This window comes from Mastomys coucha, unplaced genomic scaffold, assembly GCF_008632895.1.
Source record: "Mastomys coucha isolate ucsf_1 unplaced genomic scaffold, UCSF_Mcou_1 pScaffold8, whole genome shotgun sequence".
NCBI lineage: Eukaryota > Metazoa > Chordata > Mammalia > Rodentia > Muridae > Mastomys > Mastomys coucha.
The window spans coordinates 41,299,254-41,325,439 of NW_022196914.1; the positions used below are offsets into that span (position 1 = coordinate 41,299,254).

Sequence of the window (26,186 nt, forward strand, 5' to 3'; positions counted from 1 at the left end):
AACTCACTCTATAGACCAGACTGGCCTCGAACTCAGAAATCTGCCTGCCTCTGCCTCCCAAGTGCTGGAATTAAAGGCATGCCCCACCACTGCCTAGCTTAAATCTTCTTCTATCTGTTGAGGTCTGTTTTGTGACCAATTATACGGTCAGTTTGGAGAAGGTACCATGAGGTGCTGAGAAGAAGGTATATCCTTTTGTTTTATGATAAAATGTTCTTCAGATATCTGTTAAATCCATTTGGTTCATAACGTCTGTTTATTTCACTGTATCTCTGTTTAGTTTCTGTTTCCACCACACATTGATAAGAGTGTGGTGTTAAAGATGCCCACTATTATTATATGAGGTGGAATGTGTGTTTTGAACTTTAGTAAAGTTTCTTTTATGAATGTGGGTCCCTTTGCATTTGGAGCATAGATGTTCAGAATTGAGAGTTCATCTTGGTAGACTTTTCCTTTGATGAGTTTGAAGTGTCCTTCAATTTTTTTAGATATTAAAATGACTACTCCAGCTTGTTTCTTGTAACCATTTTCTTGGAAAAGTTTTTTTCCATTCTTTTACTCTGAGGTAGTGTCTGTCTTTGTCACTGAGGTGCGTTTCCTGTATGCAGCAAAATCCTGGGTCCCGCTTACTTATCCTGTCTGTTAATCTATTTATGTCTTTTTATTGGAGAATTGAGTCAATTGATGTTAAGAGATATTAAGGAAAAGTGGTTGTTGCTTCCTGTTATTTTTGTTGTTAGAGGTGGAATTATGTTTGTGTTTCTTTTGGATTTGTTGTATGATTACATTCATATTTTTGTAGGGTGTAGCTTTCCTCCCTGTATTGGAGTTTTCCACCTATTATCTTTTGTAAGGCTGGATTTGTGGAAAGAAATTGTGTAAATTTGGATTTGTCATGGAATATCTCAGTTTCTCCATCTACAGTAATTGAGAGTTTTATTGGGCCTGGGCTGGCATTTGTGTTCTCTTAGGGTTTGTATGAAATCTACCCAGGATCATAATCTTTCAGAGTCTTTGTTCAGAATTCTGCTGTAGTTCTGATAGGTCTGCCTTTATATTTCACCTGACATTTTCCCTTACTGCTTTTAATATCTTTCTTTGTTTTGTGCATTTCTTTGTTATGTGACAGAGGGATTTTTTTCTGGTCCAATCTATTTGGAGTTCTGTTGGCTTCTTGTATATTAATGGACATCTCTTTCTTTAGTTTAGGGAAGTTTTCTTCTATAATTTTGTTGAAGGTATTTCCTGGCCCTTTAAGTTGGGAATATTCACTCTCTTCTATCCTTAGGTTTGGTCTTCTCATTGTGCCCTGGATTTCCTGAATGTTTTGAGTTAGGAGATTTTTACATTTTGAATTTTCTTTGACTCTTGTGTCAGTCAATCTTTTCCATGGTATCTTCTGCACTTGAGATTCTCTCTTTTACCTCCTGTATTCTGTTGGTGATACTTGCATCTATCACTCCTGATCTCTTTCCTAGGTTTTCTATCTTCAGGGTTCTCTCCCCTTGTGATTTCTTTATTGTTTCTATTGGCATTTTTAGATCCTAAATGGTTTTGTTCAATTTCTTCACCTGTTTGTTTGTGTTTTCCTATAATTCTTTAAGGAATTTTTTGTGTTTCCTCTTTAAGGGCTTCTACTTGTTTTCCTGTGTTCTCCTGTATTTCTTTAAGGGAGTTATTTATGTCCTTCTTAAAGTCCTCAATCATCACCATGAGATGTGATTTCCTACCAGAATCTTGCTTTTCCAGTGTATTGGAGTATCCAGGTCTTGCTGTGGTGTGATGACTGGGTTCTAATGATACCAAGTAGCCTTGGTTTCTATTGATTAAGTTCTTGCTCTTGCCTCTCACCATCTGTTTATTTGTGGTGTTAGTTGGTCTTGTTGTCTCTGACTGGAACTTGACCCCCCTGTGGGCCTATAAGCCTGTGATCTTAGGTGTTTCAGCACATCTGGGAGATCAGCTCTATCTTGTAGATTTGGGTGTGAAGAGCTGTGTCACAGGGTTAGCTCTGGGACACAGATAAAGACAGGAAGTATCCTGTACCCAGCTGCTCTGAGGTTCTTGTGCCCTGTGTGCTCCCAGCTGGTCCCACTTTGTCCAGTTATTGGGGCAAAAGTGATGGTCTCACCTGTGAGCTTAGGAATAACAGCACTCCTGGGAGACTGGCTCTCTTGGGGCTAGAAGTGGGTTTGGAGGACTGTGGGACAGATGGAGACAGGATGAAAATATTCTTTTAATAGTACCTGAAATTATTCTAATATAATCTTATTCAAAAAGCTCATAAAATAGTGTAAAAAGTTATATGAGAAATCATATCTAAAAAGAGAAATTTTTTTCACAAAAGTCAGAGCTAAGTAAAGCAGGTTCAAGGTATAAGGCTTTTAATTTTTCATCTTTTTTTTTTCTATTGTTAAACTTTAAGCTTAGGCTTCTTCCCAAATATTATTTAACTCAATTATCTTATTTAAACTTACTCTGTTTATCATTCTTCCAGAACTGGGGTAGACACACAAAATGCCCATATTGGATTAACTATTTAAGTGTTAAGTAATTTATTTTAAACCTTACAAGGTGAGAAGGACTTAAATAGTCCAAGAAAACTATCAGATGAGGCTGAATTTTCTACTAGCTAGCTCTGGTAGAAAAGAATAGAATGCACATATGGACCATAAATATCTAAAGATGGCTTGTATTTCAGTTATTTTGCCTTCTACCTCTTCTCGCATAGTAATTCTCATTCCAAGAGAAGATAGAAGATAGTCTCTCTCCTCTCTCTCTCTCTCTCTCTCTCTCTCTCCCCCCCTCTCTTTCTCTCTCTCTCTCTCGCTCTCTTTCTGGTTTTTCAAGACAGGGTTTCTCTGTATAGCCCTGGCTGTCCTGGAACTCACTCTGTAGACCAGGCTGGCCTCGAACTCAGAAATCCACCCGCCTCTGCCTCCCAAGTGCTGGGATTAAAGGCGTGCGCCACCACGGCCTGGCGAGAAGATAGTCTTTTAGAATGGACAATTTTAGCACATAAACAAGTAGAAAAAATTAGAGACCAATGTAAAAACATACTACTGAAATGATTCTGAAAGGAAAAAATGAAACTGTCAATTACCAGGAGTAGATCCAGTAGAAATTATAGTATTTTTTGCTAATACTGAAATTGGCTCATTATGGACAGAAAATTAACATTGGCAAAGAGCTTACCATAATTTGGGGGGAGAAATTAATAAAATGTATGCCCAAAGCCAGCAACTTTAGTTTATAAAAAGAACTAATTGGATTCTCTCTCATATAGAAAAGGGAACACAAATTTCTGGAATGCTTACATTTTATTCTGTTGCAAATAAATCAGGAAAGGAAGATTATAAGTCAGAAAAAACTAAATGTGGCTCACAGTCCTTATGATTCCATTCAAAAATCAGAGTTGAAAGCCATTGTTATGGTATTATTAGATTTCCTGTATCTTTTAATATAGTTACTGACTCTTAATATACAATAAGTGTTGTTTTGTGTATAGAAGCTGCTGTACTTATTCAGAATGATTCAGAATTAACTTCACTGTTTATTTAACTACAACAAGTAATCAGAAATAGAAATAATCTATTGTATATAACACATATCAGGTTCCATATGGGTCTACCAGACCCTCTGGCACAAGGTGATAATGAAGTTGATCAACTATTCATAGGAAATGTGTTAGAATTTTCAAAATTCCAGAAAAATAAAAGCACCATGCTATCCAAAAATGTTCAAAGAAGGAGTTTTCTTTCATTGGCAACAAGCCAAGAAAATTATAAAGAAATATTTTATCTGATCTTTTTATAACAAAACTCCATTACCTGCTAGTAGTAACCCAAAAAACACCTGAAAAACTAAAATTTGGAAAATTGGTATATTTCATTTTATAGAGTTTGAAAAATTAAAATATGTGTACTGTACCATAGATATATATTCAGGATTTCAATGGGCAACTGCTGATTGTGGAATTACACAGTTATTAGAATTATGGATTTTATGGACACACCTATATAAATTAAGACTGGCAATGCTCCAGCATATGTCTCTAAGAAAATGAAAGAGGTTTTTTTGCATATTGCAATATAAATCATATTACAGGTATAACACACAATCCTACAGGAGAAGAAGTTGTAGAAAGATCCAATTGCACTTTAAAAGAGATGTTTAATATACAGAAAGGAGTAACAAAGATCCCCATATATAGACTACATAGTCCTTTATTAACTTTAAAAATTTTAAATGTAAGTGTGGAAAAAAACAGTTGCTGAGCAACATTATATGACATTATATTTTGGAAAAAAATGTTGAAATAAACCAGCCTATATATTATAAGATTGTCTTAATTTTAGAATGAAAGGAAGGAAATGAGTTGGGAGAAAGGTTTTTTTTGTTTCAAAAGGAGAAGAAAAGTTATGGATACCATCGAAATTAGTAAAGATTATATTTGACCAGGGAGACCTCCTAAAATCTTGGTATCAGGCATGAAGAAGGAAACAAAGAAGAAAAACAAAACAGGAAAATATATGTTGATTCCTTACAAGGGAACAGCTCTGAGATTGGTTGAGACATGAATGTCTCTGGTCAGTACTTCAGCTATACATAACCAATAATCTTATTGACTATAGAGTCCAACAGACTTATCATGCCATCCTTTCATATGGAACAAATGGGCATTTATATTACACTTTGGATATACAGTTCAAATGGATTTATAAAATCTGTTGCCTTTTTCCTGCTCAAACATAGAGCAGAGAATCATCTTTAGCCAAATTGTGCTTACTGCACATTCCATACAATTATTAGTGCAATACCATATATTGCCTTTGAAGTATAATATGTTTACAGAACAAAAGACCAGATACAAATGAACACAAGACAAGTAGCCCAGGTGATCCTACCTCACAGATTGACTCAAATGCTGTTTTCGAGAAAATCTGAATCTAGACCAACAGCTATACAATCAATACAGCTAGCTAAGATAGTCCAGCCTCATGGTTTGTTCTAGTCTGGACTTCTGTTAAGCCCTGCACTTCCCCATAACACAGCAACTGGAAAGCAAATGGTAGAGTTCTTAAGACTTGACCAATATTGAAAATTTCTTAGGGCCCCCAAAAGAGAATGTCACCCCCAAGCAGCAGGAAGCAATTTTAAGATAATGATACTCCATAAACAAAAGATGGGGTGGGTAACTTTTCATCATTCAGTATGTGATAGATGACTGTCTTTATTTTAACAGGGTTGATCTCAATTTGTTAAGGGTCTTGGTCACAAAGGAAACAAAATATAGAAGGTTAGATTAAGGAATTTCTTTCTCTCTTCCCCTATCATTCTTTATCTTCTATCTAATGTTAGGGGGAAAGCAGGGAGAAGGGATAAAAACAAGACAGGGAGGATACAAGAATGATACGATAAAAGGGTAGATTATTGAATCTACTTTTAGAGTAAAGAGCATTAACAAACCAAATATTTTACATTTGGTATAGATTTTGTATATTCATATAAAATTAAGGTTATTTTTGCTACAACATACTGTATATGTTTTGACTCTTGCTTAAGGTATTACATATATACAACTCATTTAAAAATGTAATGTTAAGCTCTAGTTCTTAAAAGCTACTATTATAAATTGGCTACATCAAGAAATGCAAGATAATAGTCAATCAAATGTATGGTCATGATAGATACTAGTTTAGTTAATTACAGAAATAAGCTTTATTTAGCTTTGTGTAGATGTTTGCAAAGCTAAGCAGGTAGTAGTAGATAGATAGAAACAAGCAATGCTTGCCTATTTAAATATACTATGAATAGATGGATAGTCTTAAACACCTCCGAGACCTCTGGAATATGGCATTTAAAGATGTCTTATTAACATTAGATTTTCATGACAGTGAGACATGTCTGCTCCTAGCAGCATGGCCTCACTACTTCAAATGTTAGGAATCAAAGAACTTCCATATGGAGTTTTGCTTCAAATGTGGCAAGCTAGCTACTTGGCAAGGTACTTCCTTTGCCTCAACTGCAGGCAGAATTCAGTGGACAAATGGGTCTCAAAGGAAGTCAACTTCTGAACTTGCCCAAAACAAGGTAGGCAAGTTCTTCAGTATTTCTGCTTCACACACACACACACACACACACACACACACACACACACACACACAAATGTCTTTTATATATTATAGGCCAGGAGCCCAAAGATGATGCTCCAACAACAGAAATCTTTCATTGACAGTTCGGGTATCCAGCAACCTCTGTCATTTCTATAGTTTTTAAAGCTGCTTGCTCTGAACTTTCTGTTTATTCAATTCATATTTATACTTCTCATGTATCCAATAGGGTTGAAGGCTAGATATTTATAATCACACAATTAAATGCATTTAAGAAAATAATTTAAGGTCTAAGAAGATATTTTTAGTTTGATAAATGGAAGTGAATTTGGTACAAAACTTTGGACACACCAAAACATGATAGACAGTAGCATACTTTGTCCAAGCTAACCAAATACATGTGAACTAGACACTGTGAATATAATTCTTACTTGATTGTTTTCATAATTGTTATTATTTATATTTTATTGATATTAGAGAAAGAGCCTTTTATTGGACTAACAGGGGGAAATGTGTGAAGATGTAATTCTGTCCTTCCTTGTCTGTCTAAGGCACATTCTAATTGCTTAAAATAAAAAGCCTATGGCATATACCACAAGATAGAATAGAAGGTGGGACATCTAACAAAGAGAAAGAGGAGAACTTTGGAAATCAGGTGCAGGAGATTTGCTACCATGATGCAAAGGAAGTTGGACATATAAAACTAAGGAGAGGTAGCCAGCCATGTGGCACAACTTAAATTAATATAAATGGGATAAGTGAGTTACCAGATAGTTGGTGGAAAGCCAAAGCTTCAGGTCTTGGCATTAATTCATAAATAAATATGCCTCAATGTCATTATTTAGGAAGTGAAACAGATATAGAAAAGTCCCAAATGGTTACATCCCATCTCATAGAGTAGCTCTTAAATTCAATTTTTAAAAGTAGATAGTTAAACATGAAGGCCACTCTTGTGTCAGTATATTTTGTAGCCAGATGGCTAGATCTTGTTGACATGACTATCTGGGATAAGGGACAATCATTTTACTGCCACCAATAGCATTCTTCATTGGATTATGTTTTATTATATAAGTACTAGCATTAGTTCATGGGCACTACAAATGAGCTATAAAAACGTTTACCTAAAATAGCTTAAAAAGTAATTTTGAAAGGGGGTGTAAATGGGAGAAGGCAGGAAAAGTCTTATGTGGCAAATAATGCATTGAAAACTCTAAAGAAATAAAAGTTCTAACTGTCACAGCTATAAACAGCTAAGGTCATGACTGTTCTCATTCATAGGATTTGCTCTGTGTCCAGGCACTCACACTCTTACTTGTTTTTCCTGTCCCTTTTGTTTTCAAGATTACTCTCCTGGAAAACTAATGCATACATCCAAAGTTTGTCCTAAAATTACAAGAAAAATAGAACACTATTCCAAACAATAGTTATATTAGAAACCTCCTTTCTAGGCTGGAATACAAAGGTTATACATGTGTTTTGGGTTTTTTTTGTTTGCTTGCTTTGATTTTTAAATTCCACTGTCTGTAAATTACCATATTGAGACTTCCTCAGATGCTTTAAGTTGGAAAATCAGAGTTGGAGGATAGAGTACTTATTAATCTATCCTATCAGAGATTCTAGTAATGAGAACATGAAAAAAATTATGGGGGCTTACCTGTAATTGTTAACAAATTTAGTTTCACCTCAACATAGCCTTCGTCATCAGTACTAACATTGATTATTCAAGATGTACATTAATCTTTACTCAATACCCACTTCTTTATACATAAAATAAATTAATATTTAATAGCAAAAGACTCTCCTCTCTATTTTGGTTTTCCTACCTGTGCACTTACCATTGCTATGCAAAAACAAAATATGTATTTTCTATAAGTCCAGCTCTTAAAATTATGATAAGGTATATGGAGCAAATCTATGTGGCAAAAAAGGACCTAAAATATAAGTAGGATTATGTTATACTTCACATGTCTTTGTGTTCAAATGTGGACAATGGAAATTAATACCACAGGTTGTTATTGTGCTCCAAAAGAGTTTCAGCTCATGCAAACAATGTTAAAATGTCATTTCCCAAAAACTTTGGAGGGTCAAAGAGAAGGCTAGGCTTGCTATAACTAACATGCTATGCTGGGAAATTTTTACTTTCCTCTAATGCATAGACTTTGACCGTCCTCTGTCAACCTAGACTCCTTTTATAGTAAAATTCTAAAGTCCACTCTATTTCCTTTTGTCCTACTTCACTGTTATTTTTCTAAAATGTCTGGAATTTTATTTTTGAAAATATAATTGTAAACAATGAGGCAGTATAGCTTTAGCTTTTTTTAGAATCCAGTTCAACATCATTGGTGACCCAGGGTTAAGTGAGGGGTTTTGTTTTGTTTTGTTTTGTTTTGTTAGGTGGTTTTTTTTTTTTTTGAGACAAGATTTTTGTGTAGTCCTGGCTGTCCTGGAACTTTCTTGATAGACTGGGATGACTTCAAGTTCAGAGGTACAGGTCCTGCCTAGTCCTGAGTACTAGGACGAAAAGTGTGTTTTACAACCACAGAGCTGACACCTGTCTTAATTAGGGTTACTATTGCTGTGATGGCACACCATGACCAAGAGCAACTCAGAAATGAAAGGGGTTTTTTTATGCTCACACTTCCACACAACAGTTTAAAATCAAAAGGAACTCATGCAGGGCAGGAACCTCAAAGCAGTAGCTGATGCAGAGAACATGAAGGTGTGCTCCTTACTGGCTTGCTCCTCATAGCTTGTCCACCTTGTTTTCTAATAGAACTTAGAACCACCAACCCAGGGATTGAAGCACACATAATTGGTTGGGCCCTCTCCCATACATCACGAATTAAGAAAATGAACAATAGGCTTGCCTACAGCTCAATCTCATGGAGACATTTTCACAGTTGAGGTTCTGCCTTCTCTGAAGACTGTAGCTTTTATCAAATTGACATTAAACTGCCCAGTACACTGAGTAAGCCTCAGTTTCTGCATAAACAGAACAAAGCTTGTATCACAGAATTAGAGGAAAGACTAGATATAGTGCACAATGCTACAGTTATCGCCTTCAGTCTCTACATGTTAAATGCATCATCAGATGACAAGTGCCTTCATTTCACTCATCTCTAAAAATTTACACTAAGTTTTACCAATTATTAAACCTCTTTAAGTATTATATAAAAATAGACTCTAATTATTAAGATAATATTAACCATATTAAAAGTGTGGGAAATTGGGGCAGGTCCTTGGGAGAGCAAGAAATTGCATGGGGATATAAAATTGCATGGGTTATAAAATGGAGACGCGAATCCCGTGTGTCTCTGGAACTTCTGCTTTTGCCGCCTGCCCTTTACCGGATTTGAAGTGCAAGTTTCAGGTCCAAGTAGCTGCCCTGGCTGAGCCTGCTGCAGGAGCGGCCAGCATTGGCTGAGCTTATACTACTAGACAGTCTTTCTGTTCCCATCCCCTTTTCTCCACCAGGCTCCCGCCCCTCGGGCCTGACTGTTGCCAGGTTGCCCGGCTAGAGTAGCTTGTTCTGAGAGCTTGGATGCTCTTGCCCTCCAGTTCCCGCGAACTTCTTCTGAGTAGCTGCTGAGCCCGGTTGCTTGCGGAGCCCTCAGCTTCCACAGCCTCCAGTATGCGCGTGTGGGCCTCCGTGGGCGTCCTGACCTCGCTGGCTTACTGCTTCCACCAGAGGTGGGTAGCCCTGGCCGAGCAGCAGGCACCTGATGGCCAGCGTCCGGTCCGTAACCTACTGGAGATGAAAATGGTGCATGTGGTGTTTCAACACAGGGCACGCAGTCCTCTCAAGCCGCTCCCGCTGGAGGAGCAGGTGGAGTGGAACCCCAAGCTTTTAGAGATCCCACCTCCAACTCGGTTTGATTACAGTCACCAATCTAACCGGGGGCCCAAGACCTCATTCTCATTATGACTCTGAGTACCACCACAAGACCATCTTGAGGGGTGGTGTGTTTGCTGGGCAGCTGACCAACGTGGGCATGCAGCAGATGATTGCCCTGGGAAAGAAACTGAGGAAGAATTACGTGGAAGATATCCCCTTCCTTTCACCAGCCTACAACCCACATGAGGTCTTTTTTCGCTCCACCAACATGTTTAGGAATATAGAATCTACTCGGTGTTTGCTGGCTGGGCTTTTCCAATGACAGAAAGAGTCTGCCATCATCCATACTGATGAGGCAAGCTCTGAAGTCCTGTACCCTAACTATCGGAACTGCTGGGTCCTGAGAAAGAAGACCAGGGGCCGGAAGAAGGCTGCCATTTCGCAGCCAGGCATCTCAGAAGATTTAGAAAAGGACTGGGGTGGGCATCAACAACGGTGACGATGTGGACTTCTTCGTTCTCCTGGACAACGTGGCTGCTGAACAGGTGCACAGCCTTCTAAGCTGCCCGGCCCTGAAGAGATTCGCCCAGCTGATTGAGCAGAGAGCTGTAGATATGGCCTTTGTACATGCTGCAACAGGAAGACAGGGAAAAGTATCCAGATGGCTGTGGACCCATTCTTACACATCCTGGAGGGAAACCTGCTCAAAGTTGTGGACTCTACCACCCCACGCAGCAAGACCAGAAAGATGTACCTCTATGCAACACACGATGTAACCCTCCTGCCTATGCTATTGGCCTTGGGGATTTTTGACCAGAAATGGCCCCCATTTGCTGTTGACCTGACCATGGAACTCTACCAGCGCCAAGAATCTAAGGAGTGGTTTGTGCAGCTCTCTTACAATGGGAAGGAGCAGGTACCTAGAGGCTGCCCCGATAAGCTCTGTCCACTGGACAAGTTCTTGAACACCGTGTCAGTTTACTCTGTAAGGCCAGAAAAATACCAAACACTCTGCTCCCAGGCACGGATCGTGGAGCTTGGCGAGTTACTTGCTTATGCAGACAAGTTAATTTTTAAATAAAGTGCCTAAAAAAAAATTATGGGAAAACTCCTCCATTTTCATGATAGATGCGTGTGTGCACAGGGATCCACATTTGCAGATATACACACTTTTGTGTTAGGCTCCATCTCTCACATATAGTCAAGTATTCAGGTCAAGTTAATTATATTCTTTATAAAATATAACATATTTAATACCTATATTTAAAATTATTACAAATATAATTTCTGATATTGTCTGTAACCTGAAAATACGCAGAAATTCTAAAGGTATATGTTTTAATTGCATTATTTTTGTAAGAAGACCATAGCAGGTGACATGTGTGGTTCAAATTCTTTGTGTTTGGTTTTGTTGTAACACTGTGTTTGTTTACTTTTGTTTATTATGAAATTTTGACAATCTGATGAAAGCAAAATTGGAACTCTAGAAATTAATGGTGGGTGGTGTGAGAAATCGTTAACAAAGATGCAAGTATCCTATGGTCTGAAGAACATCTACAAACATATATCAAGTGTTTGAAATGCATGCAAGTGATACAAGGTCTCTGAAGGTTCCAGGTTAAGCAAGTTTAAACTGCCAGCCCCCTTCTCAGAAGGGATCCTGGGTTTGTTAAATGTTTGAGTTGTCCAGCCTTGTTGTGATGATCCCCAGTGAGATGAGCAGTCAGCTATGAAGTCAAGAGTTAGATCTAAATCCATGCTCTAGGAAGACTTATCAATTTTTCCCTACAGTTTTAAGTGCAATGAATATTACATGTTTCAGTTTTTTACAACTGATTATTTACTCAGTGATACATGAATTGGACCATCTTAGCAGTTCAGAAATTCAAAATAAATAGTTTATTCTAGACAGTTAACAATGTTACTTCTGTATGATTTCACTGCTACATGATAAGCTTGCTTACATTCATGTTTCATTCTTCTGCATCAGGTTTATTGCATTCTGGGGATATATCACACATGTCATATTTTTCTATTTCCTATTTAAAAACTTTTCCTTATATCAGTACAATTATAGTATTTTTCTATCTAAAAGTCCTAAAGTAAGCTTCTATAATATTTACCCAGTTAATAAGTCTGTCTAGAAAATATACAATAATCTCTTTCAGCTTAATTTTAGAAGCATATTTATGCAGCAATGCATTTAAAGGACACTGGATTGATTTCTCCATGGGGCTTGCATGTCACAGCATTTTGTTAACCTACCTATTAATGTATAGTGCATTAGACAACTTTGCCTTGCATCATCAATTAGAAAAAAAATAACCAAAATAGTTTGCCTTCCAAATTGTTAGCTGCCCCAGTGCTGAAAGCCAATGATGTGTAGAAAAGAAAACCCTCATAACTCCTTGCCTGATAAATGAGTAGGGAGAATTTGACAGATCAGAACGAGATGAAGCAGCCTAAAACATTTGGCACAATGTGCGTCTGGCATACAGAGACTGCCTGTCAAATGCCTATGACTCCATACAGCAGCTAGGGACCCTATGGAGCAGCAGATGGGCCATTAAGGTAGTATTAATGTAGATGCCATCAGTTTTCAGTTCTGACTGGGACATACTCTTTGGAACTATGAGCAGCTGCTGCCATTTATTGTGACAGCTTCCTGCTAACTTTTGCCAACTGGCACAATCTGACTCTTTGTACCTGAGCTATTAAATGTGTGACTTCCAACATTTTATTCCTCCAGAGAATGCTTTTAATAATCCTCTAAAGAAAGAGGGAAGCATTTATCACCCAAGTGAATATACATACTATGCTGTTCTATTGTATGAGGATTCTTCCTAGTGTTAACAGAGCTCTTATTAACATCTCTTTATTAAAACCTAGCATGGTTCTTTTCAAATATATGGAGATATAAATTAAAAATGATCACTGATATTAATTCTAAATCTTTAATGTAATATTGATGTATTTGTTAATAAACTAGAACCTTAATCTTTTAAAATAGTTCCCAAAATGAGCAAATAAATAAGGTAACATTAGCTCAGCAAAAGTAAATTATTTTGTGTTTATATTTAAGTATGCATAAAATATTTTCTCAACATTTTAACCATAACTAGTGATCTAAAGCATATTAGAACAGAGTATAAATGTATTATTGTATTTTCATAATATCTCTACTATAAATAGTGAAGAATGAATGATAAATGACAAGAATGTGCATTTCACAGATACAGAATAATTTCTGCTGTAATGCAACCAAACTATTGGCATAAGCCACACTTTGGTGTTTTCCTTTTATCCAGCTAGACTTCGAGGGGTACATCGCATCGTTTTTGATTATGTCAAACAAGAAAGCTCTCAGTAAAGCACAGCACACGGTTTGTCAGACAATAAAAGCTGCAGCAGATCATTATAAAAATGGCTGGCAGACATATTCATTATGCTGAGCTAACCATCTCTTCTGCTTCAAATAATTCTAATAATCTGTGCATTAAATTTCTAAACAGATCTCCTTCTTTCAAGAATATAGTTCACAGGGAGGTCTGTTGATTTTTGCATGTACACAGACACACAGAAACATGCACACATACACACAAGCCTACACACACACACACACACACACACACACCACTGCATCTTAAGGCATTTAGACATTCTAATCTCTTCTCAATATGTGAAATGATGAGATGCGTCTTTTAAAAAATGGAAAAGATGGGATTTGCAAGAAGTGTCGACCTTAATAATACAGCTGTTGGACTGCTTCTGATGACACAGACATACGAAATAAATGATGTGAAAGGTGCCCCACATTGCATGGAAAGGAAATATGAGAAGTGCTGTCACAAGTCAACCAGAGACTGGTTAGAGAACAGGTATCTAGATGCCAATAACTCTCAGAAATCCCCTGACTGAACCGGATATCTGACAGAATTAGAGACTCCAGGAGTGAGCTATGTATTTGAAGTGAGTCAGTGAATTTGTGTATAAAAGTGAGTTTTCATACACATTTACTTTTTAAAATAGAGATTAGGGGGTGTTACTTTAGGGCAGTTCCAAAGTAGGAAGCTTATATTATGGAAATGGTTCAAAAGAACAGTAAGATTGAAAGAGTGATTTGAAAGAATAGGAAGAAAAGCAAAATTTCTTTATTAAAATATAAAGTCTGAAAAAATGGAAGTATGACTGGAAAACCCTTATTAACATTTCAGTGCCCCAGACTAAATACATGAGTTGGTATGTTTATCAGAAGTTTCATGGTCTCTTTTATGTGTGGTTTTCTAAACACGCTCTACCTTATCTAATGTTATCATATACATAAGACAATATAAATGCGCTTATCCAGGTAATTTAGATAGTACTGTTTTAGTGATTCAGATAGTTTGCAATAGCTAATATTTGTAAGCCTCTTTTAGGCTTAAATTTGTATTTTAATCCAAGTAAAATATTCACAATATCTAAGTTGAATTTTGCTTGATATCAGTTCCAAATCAATGGTGCCTTTATATATACTATATTTTAAAGACAGCCTAAAGATGACACTGAATCAGATGGGTCCAAATAAGACCATTATGGACTGTTGATCTGTGTAGCAGTTTTTCTTATCAGAGCATTTTACGGGCCTCTGAACATAGGGCTTTTCTCCTATTTGATGGCAAAACAAGAACCACTGCAGACTTCCTATTCAATGAGTAAGCCATGGAGAACCGAGAGCCTGGAGATTCACATCTTTAAGAGAATTGAAAGCTTTGTAGTACTGTTTTGACACAATGGGCTTGGCAAAAGAAAATAGACAATTGCCGCCACCTGCCATCTAAGGAGGACTAAATTCAGAAAGAGCCATGGTATGGTTATACTTTGTGGGTCTCACTTTAGTGCTACTTAATGTCTTGGAGTAGCGATTTTGTATTCTAAAACCTCAACTTTCTGTGTCATATATTTAAGTAAAAACATGGTTGTCTGAAAAAATCCAAAGACATAAAGGCTAGTTACCTATTCTAGTGAATTATTAAATAATTCTTTTAAAAATACAATTTTAAACAGTAAAATGACATCTCACTAAGAAATGTTATTTTGCAACTCAGGGCAAAGAATATGCTAATATATTCAAGAGTCATGCTTCAGGGTATTTATTAAAACTAAGAATAAGAAACTAAGAATAAGTAGGATTATCTTTCCTGTACTTTCTAGAGGAATAATTTTGTAAATAGTTGCACACTGTGAACAGAGCTGTAACATTGGTGACTACACATGCAGTCCCTAGGACTATTTTCTTTTATGCTCTTCAAGTTCAGAAATGTTTTATTAGAAGTCCATTCACAGAATCTATCCTCCCATGTCTTCTGGGACATATATGTGCACAGGTCTCATCTATATTCAGGGTTTGGCTCAAACTGATATTGTCACAGTTCTAGGTATAGAGATATTTCACTAAAGTAGGAAAACAGGAAACTCTAAAAATTTAAAGAAATGATATATTTTAAGGTTGATTAATTTTACTAAAAATGTGTACATTTTTCTATGTCCGTACTTCATCAAATGATAGTCTCATTATTTTTAGAGATCAAGAAAATATAAGACAAGTGTGGTCTAGAGACATCAGATCAACTTTTTATTGTGTAATGAACCTGCTACTCAAATGATTAGACTGATGCATCAGCCGCATTTAATCACCACACTCAGGGCCATAAGGCTTGTTTAGGTAGTTGAATAATTTGAAAACAAACACATAAAAGAGAAAGTTTCATACTGGAAGAAAAGAAAAGTTTCTATGATATGGCAAAGAACATAGAGCTACCCAACTTGGCTTTTTGTACAGAGCATCAATCAGCTTTAAATGACTCACTATCTTTGCTTTTTATAGAAAATAGTTATTTTTATAAATGAAATTTGGATCATGGTTTCCCTTCTCCCACACAAACAATAAAAGGAAAGATAAATATGGCCATTTCTGTTGCTGTTTATTCTCAATAGGAACAGGAAAGCTCCATTTCCCACCCTAAATACTTGTCCTCTGAAAAGCTCTGCTAGCACCTGACTAATACAGCTGCAGAACTCACAGCCAACTATTGGACTAAGCCTCGGGACTCCAATAGAAGATTTGAGAAAGGACTGTAGGAGCTGAAGAGGATTGTAACCCCATAGGAAGAATAAGAGTATCGATTAACTAGACACCTCAAAGCTCCCAGGGACTAAACCACCAACCAGAGTACACATGGGCTGGTTCATGACTCTCACTGCTTATATAGCATAGGACTGCTTCATCTAGCATCAGTGGGAGGGAAAGCACTTTGTCCTGTCGAGGCTTGATACCTCAAAGAAGAGGGATGGTGGATGAGGGAGTGGGAAGTGTGTGGGAGGATGAGGGAGAACCCTCTTAGAGGCAAAGGGGAGGGGAGTGAGGAAGAGGGTTCATGGAAGAGAAACAAAAAATAAAATAAAAATATAGAAAAAAGTTATGGTCACGTGATGTTGATTATTGTCCTGGTCTAATAGGATTTTATAACACAATATTATAAACTGGGAGTTTAAAATGTACATTGAGTACACATAGAGAGACCCATGGCTCCAGCTGTATATATAACAGAGGATGGCCTTGTTGAACATCAATGGGAGGAGAGTCCCGTGGTCCTGTGAAGGCTTGATGCCCCAGTGTAGAGGAACGCCAGCACAAGGAAGCAAGAGTGGGTGGGTTGATGAGCAGGGGGAGGGGGATGGGATAGGGGGTTTTCGGAGGTGAAATCAGGAAAGGGGATAACACTTGAAATGTAAATAAAAAAATAGCTAATAAAAAAAAAAGAAGATAAAATGTATGTTGGTTTCTCACAGCTCTGGAAGTCAGGAAGTTGTAAGACTAAGACATTAACATATTCAGGATCTGCTGAAGCCTCTCTACCTGATTTGCCAATGCCTATTTTCTTGTTTTATCATATAGTATCAAGAAAAAAATTGTCTTTTATGTCTCTTACCAAAAGTATAAATCTTATGGGTGCAAGTTATATCCTCATAATCTAACCACTTCCTAGAGGACAAACCTTCTACAATCATCATATCTATGATTTAGAATTTTGAGATATGAGTTTTGTGGAGTCATAGTCATTCCTAGAAATATAAAAAGTGAAAAACTAAGGTTCATACGTAGTGCAAGAAGCAAGAAACAAAATTGTGGAACACTTACATGGTCTGCCCAGTCTATAAATAGGTATTTATTAATTTGAAAATTCAAAGATATAATTTTAGATGGTGTGTTTATCGGTATGCAATTTTATTAATTTAAAAAGTAAATCAGTGCTCTCTGATTAAGCTGAAGCAAACTGAAGCAGCTGGAATGGTAACAGTGAACTGATTAGAGATGCCTTGGAAAGAGTAAATGATGCTTGGGGACAGAATTTTATTGGTAGTGATTTCTCAGGAAATTAATAAAAGTAAATTCTTATTTCCCTGTCATTTCAGTTCTATTGGAACAGTTTATCTAGAAATGGTTTTCTAAAAGCACACAGAAACTTAAATTAGAAAAAAAGTAGAGTCATTCATATTCCTTTTTCTCCCCCAATGACAAAGTGTGGGTCAAAATTCTTTACAAAATTTTAAAGTTATTGTCTAAATACACTACTAAATGTGGACACTCCAGTTCCTTATATAAACTGACAGAGTTCTTGTGCATTCTCATCATTCTTCTTACTTAGTCTTCATTCTAATCAAGTACAGAAGCAGAACGTGCTTATAAAACTATTTACACATGAGAGCCACTGCGGCAATGGTAAACTTCTTCCTTGGCTTTAAAAGATTTTCTTTCCCCAGAAATAGTCCAGACAAAATCTAAACATTGAACCCAAATAAAAGGAAAATGAAGCCAGATGGTGAGGGTAAAACTTGGGAGGCAGAGGTCGAAAGATATCTGAGTTCAAGGTAGTCCTGGACTTCAGAGAGATTTTAATGGTATCCAGAGCTATACAGAGAAGCTGTGCCTCAATAAAAAACTAAAAAAAGAGTGACAGAGAGAGAGAGAGAGAGAGAGAGAGAGAGAGAGAGAGAGAGAGAGCAATCTCCAATTCTAGCATTGCTTCAATCTCACTTTATTCTTTCAATCTAAGAAACCATCATGATTGGCTGTTTCATTCAGCTCACAATGGGCTATGTACAGAAAACAACTTTACTTTCCTAGACCCACAAAAAAGAATTAAAATGTCAACAATAACATTGAAGGGTGATTTTGTTCAGGCTCAGACTCAGTAATGAGGTAAGTTGTCTACTTAAGGAGTATTTACTGTCTTACTTACTCTGTCCTTACCCTCTTCATCTCATGCTTCTTGTAAATCCAAATTTAAGTATAGAAGTATCTAGATTGAAGGACAATTCCACTGTCTTACTCTCCCTAGGTTGCAGTCTTTGCTCTATGTAGGTAAGGCTTACCCTAAGGAGGCCTCCTGTAGACTAACTACAAAGGGCCTGCTTCTTCCTTCATTCTCTCAGAGCCTGTTCTGCAGATCTACAAGCTGAGCTGTCCCATAGCATGGTCTTTATGATGCTTCTAGTATCAGAAAAGTTTCTCTCCTGATAATATCACACTTACAAAAATTAAAATTCCAAGTATCATTTTCTAACAAAATAATTCTTCCTCAATGGAGCAAATTTATTTTTGGCCTTGTTAGTTCTGCTTTGAACTGACGGTCCCATACCTTTGGCACAACTGTCTTAGATCTTACTACAGACAGCAGAATAACAGTTGTTTCCAGGAACCAGTAAGTTAAAATACTGCTTTGCTTCTTTACTGGAAATTTCTTTCCAGGAGACTCCAAGGGGGGACATGCCCTACCCCAAAACCAAGTGTTGAACCACCCAATATACTTATCAAAATGAGAGAACTACATATGAAAGTGCCAGCATATTCATCTATAATTGACACTCATCATCTAACAGAGAAAGTATTTCAGCTCACTACATCTACTTTGGCAATGTTTTTGAATGATGGTCATCTGATTCCTGATCTTGTCTATTATGCTTCATACCCTCATGGATTCCATTCACTTGATTATAAACAAATGTCCATTATATAATTACATGCAATTACATAATTATAAAGAATTGTGTACAACTGAGGCTTTGCCTCCCTGATCTATGGACCTTATTGAATACCATTCTTCTCCAAATCTCAGAAAACTTGTTGGCTTTCTTTGCTTCCATTCTTATAGAGCTACTAATAATCCCACTCTAGAGTACAAAAGATATTTCTATCCTACTCTTTTCTCATTGCTATTCCAATTACCTAGGAAACACTATTTGCAAAGCAAGTATGTTTCCATTAGATATAAAGATACTTAGATAACATGAATCTAGCAGGCTTGTGGTTAAAATAGAGGATCTAGGAAATTTTCCTCTAAATAATTGTGTTGAACAAATGTGTACTCATAATTTGGTATGTCAGGAGAAACCAATGACATCTTTCTGATACACACTTATTTCTCTCTAACTACTTGATGAGTAGGAGAAAGTTTATTCTACAAGGTAATGTTGAATACAAATTCAGTGTTTATACTATACCCATTATTCATATATACGTTTTAGTGCTTTCTACTCTTTTTTGAAGTGTCAACTGCTTGAGATTAGAATATGTTGTTTGTAGCATTATTATTTGAAAATAATTAGGCTCCTTTTAGCATGCACTTCTTGGCATCCACAATAGTGTTTGGGTTGTAGATGGGATGAATCCCCAGGTGGGACAGTCTTTCGGTTTCCTTTCCTTTAGTCTCTGCTCTACACTTAATCTCCATATTTCCTCCTGTGAGTATTTTGATCTCCTTCTAAGGACTGAAGCCCCCATACTCTGGTCTTCCTTCTTATTGAGCTTCATGTTGTCAGTGAGTTGTATCCTGGTTATTTAGAGCTTTGGGGCTAGTATCTACTTATCAATGCGTGCATACAATGTATTTTTAGGATTGGGTTACCTCAATCAGGATGATATTTTTCCAGTTCTCTCCATTTGCCTAACCAAACACTATTGTGGATGCCAAGTGTATGTTGAAAGGAGCCTGATATGGCTGTCTCCTGAGAGGCTCTGCCAGAGCCTTGCAAATACAGAGGCGGATGTAAGCAGCCAACAATTGGACTGAGCATGGGGTCCCGTATAGAAGAGTTAGAGAAGGGACTAAAGGAGTTGAAGGAGGTTTTAACCCCATAGGAAGATCAACAATATCAACCAACCAGACCCTGCCTTCCCTTCAGAACTCCCAGGGACTAAGCTATCAACAAAGGAGTACACATGGCTCCAGCTGCATATGTACCAGAGGATGGCCTTGTCATACACCAATGGAAGGAGAGGTCCTTGGTCCTATGAAGGCTCCATAAAGCCTAAGTGTAAGGGAATTGAGGGCAGGGAGGTGGGAGTGGCTGGATGGGTAAAGAAACACCCTCATAGAAGCAGGGAAAGGGAGGATATGATAGAGTGTTTCTGGGAGGGAGGGAAATTGGAAAAGGGGATAACATTTGAAATGTAAATAAAGAATATATGTAAAATAATTAGAATACTTAGAGATAGGAAGAATGTGCTAGATAAGTAATATAAGGAGAATTACTATTTGAGCATTGATTCTTGGTGGTGAAATATCTTTGTATCCTCTTTCTGCAATGGAACAAGTAAAAGAAATAGTAAAAAGACAAGAAAATGTTTCCTGGTGCCTTCCAGGGCAATATAGAGGGGGGATGGACTACAGTGAATAAACGTGACATTTTTTTAAAAGGCGTTGATAAAAATTGTGTAGAGAGTAGGTGGGTACTGTAGGTAAGCGTGCTCGATGTGCAGACATGATGATCTCACTCTGAGTCCACAGCACACACATAAAGACTGGGAAGGAACTATATTTATTCTTATAACCACAGTGCTTAGAGATAGGGTGAGCTGAGGGAGGAAGATCACTAAGGATAGCAGGCTGTCAGTCTAGACAGGGGTTCAGTGACAAATCAAAGCTCAAGAGAATAAGAGTGTGAGTGGGACACTTGAGATTCTCCTGTGGCCTCAGCACACCAGTTTACAGGCACATGCATTCTACAAAATTATACTCACACACAAAGAAAATCCTGTAAATGAAATTTACCTTAACTAATAGCTATAGCTATACATGTATATAAAAATGCTTATATAGAAATATATAGATATATATATCATATATTTAAGATAGAAGCACAAAATCCAGACTTTCACAATAATTCATAATACAAAAGATTAGTTGTGTCTTGTGTTATTCAAGATTCACACTTTCTAGGCAAGTTTAGAAAGGAGATAGTTATGTAAAGGTTTTTAGAATGCACACTCAATTTTGCTGTTTATAAAAACCTTATTTCTGTGGAGCAGTAGCAGGACAGAACAGCCTGCTCTGACTTATAATAATATGTGTAAGAGGTACAAGGTACTTTTGTGTGAAGAAACTATTCTTCAAATACACCAGCAAAAATGTACAAAATATTTCCTCCTGTTTCCTTTTAATTGTTAGGATTTGTTTTTTTCAGAGCATTAAGACTCTAACTCACAACTCCGTACATTTACACTCACACCTTCTGAGGGCCAGAGTGCACTGTGTGAGGTGAGCAAGGTGTGATGTCAGTGAAAGTTGGCTTAGGGTTATGTTTCAAAGGTTTTTTTTGTTGGTGTTAAGAATGTCTTTGTGTGATGCCAAATGCTAGATAGATATGAATTTTGTATAAATATCACTGGTGGAAAATAGAATTTAAATTCTCATAAGATCTGCCACTCAGGGCTCTCTTTAGAGAATGATTTTCAACAGAGTACTGACCACCCCATTACAAGTGCATTGTCCTTGTTAAACACTCAAGTTTCTCAAATAAGCACTACATTTTTAAATGCACATATTACTTAGATTATGTTTAAATGATTTTTAAATCCCATTTAATTAATACTGCTAACATCACATTAAAGATATAATACAATATTTAAAATAGACAATAATAAAGGTAAAAATATAATCTTGATTCCAAGCAACAAAAAATTCAACATGATCTCTGATAGGTATGTTATTTATGTCTATTGAAGAAATTTCTCTTGGATCTTAGTAGTAAAATAAATGGATTTATATCCATGCATAGCTGTCATTTGTAGCTAGAACTTACTTCTGTTAAGGAGACTTTTCTAAACTTAAGAATTTTAATATTACAGAAATTTTGATATGTACCTTATAATTTATAGATAGTTTTTAAGTTCATTCAGGTTATGCCACTGATCTGCTGATTCATAAGTAACAGGCATAAAGTGGAAAAATTGTAATTCTTTATTGAACATTTGTTAGATTCTTCTACCAATCACTGTGTCTTCCTGTCTTAATCTACATAAGCATCTTATGAAAGAAATTTTAAAAATACCAAAATAGTGAAAAAAATATTCATTTTTGGATAGTTTGTTGTACATGGCTATGCTATAGATATAATAAGAAAGTAAGAAGATATAAAAAAAAAAACCCCTCAAACTTAAGCTTTTCATATTACTATTCAGAAATAACGCTGGGCTGTGATGGGATGTTGAAAGAAAACCAAGAAGTTTAATAAAGCCAGGCAGTGGTGGCACATGCCTTCATTCCCAGTCTGGTTGACAGAGTGAGTTCCAGGACAGCCAGGGCTACATAGAGAACCCCGTCTCAAGAAACCAAAAAAAAAAAAAAAAAAAAAAAAAATTCTAAGATCAAATTTGCTCTTAAGTATCAAAGCCTCAACAAAGATCATGACTTCTCAAGTAGTTTTAGGATTCTGAAACAATGAAATAAAAAAATTATATTACTTTTCCATAATTTATTTTCAATAGTATCTGATACAGTTTATATGAAACAAATAAACTAGAAAAAGTCAATCTCTCAGAATAACAGAAAGATATAAAATTGTGTTATATATAGTATATATAATAACGTAAATAAGATGTTTCAAAGTCAACAAACTCATAAATATCATAGAAGCACTTAAGCACAAGAATTAATGAAGTATAACAGTTAAGATGCTTATTGTAATTTAGTTTGGTAAACATTTAGTTTAGTTTAAATGTTTACATTAGTTTAGTTTAGTTTAGTTTAGTTTAGTTTAGTTTAGTTTAGTTTCATACAAAACAGGGTTTCACTATGTACCCCAGGCTGGTATGGCACTCTCTTATGTAGGTAGACCAGTCTGTCCTTGAACACATAGAGAACTACCTGTTCACACTTCCCAAGCACTGTTTTAAAGACAAGCACAGCTTCCTTTCTAGCTCTCTGGGCTGGTATCCTGAGCAGACTTTGTGCACAAGCTCTGCAGCCAGTCCCACAACACCCAGAGGAAGCTCCACTCCCAGATGCTCTAACAAGCCCAAGATCAGAGGTGAGGAGGACCCAACATCTGTCCCAATACCGGAAGTAACTGGGACCAGCAGGACCCAGGCACACAGGAACTCAGGCAGCCCAGTGGCTCAGGTTCTTTCTGGTCTCTCTGGGCTGGTGCACTGAGCGAACCTTGGGCACAAACTCTGCAGCCAGTCCCAAAACACCCAGAGGAAGTTCCACTCCCAGGTACTCTAACAAGCTCAGGATCACAGGATCCCAGAATCACAAGATCACAGAAATTGACTCTGAGGAATTCTGACACAACCAGGATCACAGGAAGGACAGGCTCCAGTCATATTTAGCAAGGGCAGGTAGCACTAGAGTTAACCAGATGGCAGGGGCAAGTGTAAGAAAATAAACAATACAAACCAAGGTAACTTGGCATCATCAGAACCCAATTCTTCCACCATAGCAAGTCCTATACACACCATCGCACTGGAAAAGCAAGATTCAGATCTAAAATCACTTCTCATGATGATGATACTGGACTTTAAGAAAGACATAAATAGCACCCTCAAAGAAATACAGGAAAATACAGGTAAACATCTAGAAGCCCTTAAAGAAGAAACACAAAAATCCCTTAAAGAACTACAGGAAAACACAATCGAACAGGTGAAGGAAATGAGCAAAAACATCCAGAATCTAAAAATGAAAATAGAAACAATAAAGAAATCAGAAAGAGATACAAAACCTAGGAAAGAAATCAGGAGTCATAGATGCAAGTATCACCAACAGAATACAAAGGATAAAAGAGAGAATCTCAAGGGCAGAAGACACCTTAGAAAACATTGACACAAGAGTCAAAGAAAATGCAAAAACCAAAAAGCTCCTAACCCAAAACATTCAGGAAATCCAGGATGCAATGAGAAGACCAAACCTAAGGAAAATTGGTATAGAAGAGAATGAAGACTCCCAATGTAATGGGCCAGTAAATATCTTCAGCAAAATTATAGAAGAAAACTTCCCTAACCTAAAGAAAGAGATGCCTATGAACATACAAGAAGCCTACAGAACTTCAAATAGACTGGACCAGAAAAGAAATTCCTCCCACCACATAATAATAAAAACACCAAATGCACTAAACAAAGAATTTTAAAAGCAGTAAGGGAAAAAGTCAAGTAACATATAATGGCAGGCCTATCAGAATTACACCAGACTTCTCACCAGAGGCTATGAAAGCTAGAAGATCCTGAGCAGATGGCATTCAGACCCTACAAGAACAAAAATGCCAGCCCAGGCTACTATACCCAGTAAAACTCTAAATTACCATACATTGAGAAAACAAGATATTCCATGACAAAAGAAAATTTATACAATATCTTTCCACAAATCCAGCCCTACGAAGATAATAGATGGAAAACAACATAAGGATCCAAACTACACCCTAGAAGAAGCAAGAAAGTTACCTTTCAACAAATCCACACAAACCTAATACCACCTCTTATAACAAAAACAACAGGAAGTGACAATTACTTTTCCTTAATATCTTAATATGAAAATTAATATTACCAACATACCCTTATCAATTAAAATCCAAAAATATGAGGAATTAGAAATTTGTTGATTGTCATCCAATATTCTCTCTAATTTGGTAATTGGAAAAATAGGTCCAATATTGTACAATCTATATACACATTCACCTTGTTTGTTCGTGACAGTACCTTGTCGTGTACAACATAAGGGTCTTGAAATCTTGCTTTTCCTATCTCAGCCCCTCTATTAGTAGTATTGTTTATTTCATGTTTTTACACTATACTATGGTTTTCAGAACAGCTTATATATTTCAAAAGTATTTATGTACCCAAAAGAAACATAGATAATTAACTTAGGAGGTGATTTGTAAGAGAACAACAAAGTGTGAGACTGAATGCTTTGTTTGACATTTGTAACTCTTGTATGAAGTTTGAAGAAGAGGACTTTATAAGTTACTCTTTCTCTGAGATGAATGCTTTTCCAAATTATCACAGCTAATGAACCAAATTCTTACCCTCACCTAATGTCTGTGCCACCTTCCAAGCAGAACCATTGTTCATTGAAACAGTTGGTGAATGACTTTATGGATAGACCATCTTAATACACAATTTCTTAAATGAATATAACCTGTTCTCTGTGGACTCAGAATAAAGTCACTCACTCAAGTCAAATAAATTTGACCATAGCAGGAAGTCTGTATCCAAATATTGTGCCTACAATTCATTCCTTGGTGCAGCAGAACTGTCAACTCTCAGCTTACTTACGATGGAGGTAAAATCCTTTGGTGATGTGAGGGTCATTGAAGTACAGCCTTATTACAATTAAATCCAATGTCTAAAAATTGTTCTTATTTTGGGCTTGTACCACAGTAAGAGCCAACATTTTAAACTCTACTAAATACAAACAAACAAACAAAAAGACTTTATATATTTATGTTCATTTAAGAAAATATCAGTAGTGGTGTATTATTTTGAAATATACAGTTAATATGTTTGGAGTTCTTTAAAATTTATATTGAGAAAAATGTATGTATTTTCAATATTGCTGTAGACAGCATCTACATAACACTGTTGAATTGATTGTTTTATAGCAAACAACTTTTATAATACTTATATTTATTTTTATAATATTTTATAAGTTTTAAGGAATATGACAAAAAATGATATTGTAGATATTGAAGGGGGTCTCTGGGAGGAGTTGGGGTACAAAAGGGAAACAAGAATGTGATTTAATTCTATTTACTTAAAATATGTTTTTAAATGTTAACAAATTCAGATAAATTGGAATCATGTAACTTTTCTCATCATAATGCAATAAAAGTTAAAAAAAAGATTATGATTGTTTAAAATCACTTTTTGTCCTTTAGTTAGTGGTACTTTCTTCTATAAAGTTTTATTAGTTTTATTTTTGAGA

At 36.4% G+C, this 26,186-nt stretch overlaps 1 pseudogene; it reads left to right on the forward strand.

Annotated features, from left to right (window-relative positions):
- Positions 1 to 778: 778 nt before the first annotated feature.
- LOC116083906 lies at positions 779 to 11,029 on the forward strand (annotated as a pseudogene).
- Positions 11,030 to 26,186: the final 15,157 nt, after the last annotated feature.